This window comes from Eriocheir sinensis, unplaced genomic scaffold (genome assembly GCF_024679095.1).
Source record: "Eriocheir sinensis breed Jianghai 21 unplaced genomic scaffold, ASM2467909v1 Scaffold896, whole genome shotgun sequence".
Lineage (NCBI taxonomy): Eukaryota > Metazoa > Arthropoda > Malacostraca > Decapoda > Varunidae > Eriocheir > Eriocheir sinensis.
In genome coordinates this window covers 151,423-153,663 of record NW_026112270.1, presented here as the reverse complement: position 1 = coordinate 153,663, position 2,241 = coordinate 151,423, and the positions used below count along the sequence as shown (strand labels likewise).

The 2,241-nt window shown below is 36.2% G+C and overlaps 1 long non-coding RNA gene across 1 annotated transcript; it reads right to left on the bottom strand.

Moving 5' to 3' along the window:
- Positions 1-502: 502 nt before the first annotated feature.
- On the bottom strand, positions 503-1,739 carry LOC126994851 (uncharacterized). The gene is made up of 3 exons (XR_007749652.1): positions 1,584-1,739; positions 1,380-1,419; positions 503-665 (listed from the first exon to the last, which is right to left on the bottom strand). It is a non-coding gene; the product is annotated as an uncharacterized LOC126994851 (long non-coding RNA).
- Between the last annotated feature and the right edge of the window lie 502 nt (positions 1,740-2,241).

The following is a 2,241-nucleotide window of genomic DNA, read 5'->3' as shown; positions in this document are numbered from 1 at the left end:
TGAATTTCTTCCCTATCTTGTATGGGGAAAAGTGTATTTCTTCCCTTTCTTCAATAGGGATATCTGTATTTTTATGACAAATAATATACAAAGTCAAAATCTCTTCCAACGTCTCAAAAAATTTTCCTAGAAATTTGCCTAGGGGCAATCTCTATGGCCCCCACTGGCTACGCCACTGGGGAGGATTATTGGAAAAAGTACATCATTGGAAATTCGTCAGTCATCGATGGGTTCCTCCATATACAAACATTATAAGGAATATAATACATGTTTTATATGACGTGTCAGAGGTCACTTTACCATTTTCTTTATGTGTACAATGTATTCCATGTTTAACACCATTTTTCCCGGAAAACAGGTAAAATAGGGCTGAAAGTTAGGTTTAGGAGAGGGCTGATTGACCTATTAGCCTTTTCCCATAGCATACAGTATTAACTATGAACGAATTCGCTATGAACGACCCCGTTCATCGACCTATTAGACGTTTATAGCTTGACTGAGGTATATATAATGACAAATGGCACACTAACCTGTTGAGAATGATATCTTTAATGATGCACATGGTAGATTCTGCAAAATTATTTGTGTGGTGTCCACGTAGCAAAAATCCAGCCCTGTACACAGTACTCCATTCTTCCTTCCTTTCTATCAGCTTTGCCAGATACCTGTAAATGCAATATACTTTAACTACATTGAAATAACATATTATCAGTGCATTACTTATGTACAGTCCCCTGCCACCTCAATGCCTCCACCAATGCATTTTCGTTCCTATATCTGGCAATTGTGGCTATATTAAGACAAAACAAATACATGGTGCGAATCGTTACTAAGAGAAGGGCAGGGTAGTTTAAACTTTTTGCCTGTCATTCATCACAGGTGGGAAGGACTTTGATAGTGTCAGACGAAATGTTGTTAGAGGAGGGGTCTGTACATGACATACACCAACAAGGAATGGTTATCTGTACTATACATTTTAACTGTCAAGAATGTACGCAAGTCAAAATGAATCTTATAATATGATGCATTAAAACATTCAGCAAACTGGACGATAAAGACAAGCAAGCCAGCCACCAAAACAAACGTAAAGCGCATACTAAATTTTAAAAGTATTAATCCACATCCGCATCAGTACATCTGCATTTTAAAATTATCTTTAAACGTACACCATGTGTACATATCCAAGTGCAAAATAAACATGCTGTTCATAATAAAGATGTGCACCAACATGAGTAGGCAACTACAAGAATAATCATATCAAACTTCAGCAAACCGCAGAAAAGACAGAGCAGCCACCACCACACATGCATAGGCAGAATGAAATTGAAAATCTTATCATACATTCACTAAATATACTTTGAATGGTTTGGTTACCATACCAACGTATGTATTTTTTCCCTCTTGTACGGTAGCCTATATCTGAAAGATTGAAAGATTAATACATAATCTGTTAGTCTTCACTAGCTAAATGGAAACTGTCAAACATCCACAGATATAATACAATTGAGCTTAAAAAAATGACCATCTTATTTCATCTAAAAATTAATAATGGTCACATATCTACAATACATAGGTAACTGTACCTCATGTACTGGTTATACTTTTGGGCTTCTGGGGTCTGACAAAAGCAATTCCATTCATCTTGAAATGTTTCATCTGAATCAGCATATACCAGATTCTTTGCCACTGTCATTAGTACTCGGCGATCTTCCTTCTTGATGCCATGTGAACCATCACACAGCCACCTCAGACCTGCTGCAGGATGTGGAATATGCACAGAAAGCGCTGAGATTCTGGCCATACAGTCTTCAAGGCATTACGCTCAGCGTCACTGTTGTCTGTTATGAAACAAGCTGGATGCCCTTGTTGGAAAAAGGCAGTCTCACCGAGCACCTTCCTCAGTAACTGAAAACCTGAAAAATATAATGAAAGGTATATTACCATATCTACGTATTCCAACAATAGGATGTGAAACCACAGGAAAATGCTTCATTGCAAAATATATATATATATATATATATATATATATATATATATATATATATATATATATATATATATATATATATATATATATATATATATATATATATATATATATATATATATATGTATCCTTTCTTCATCCTGAGAAGATGTGAAGATGACTCCAAGGGGAAGAGCTCCAGCTGGCCCAGCACACAGAAAAGGAGTTACTGCTGTGTTCAGTTGATCTAAGTGACTTGTAGTGTCGACGAACAC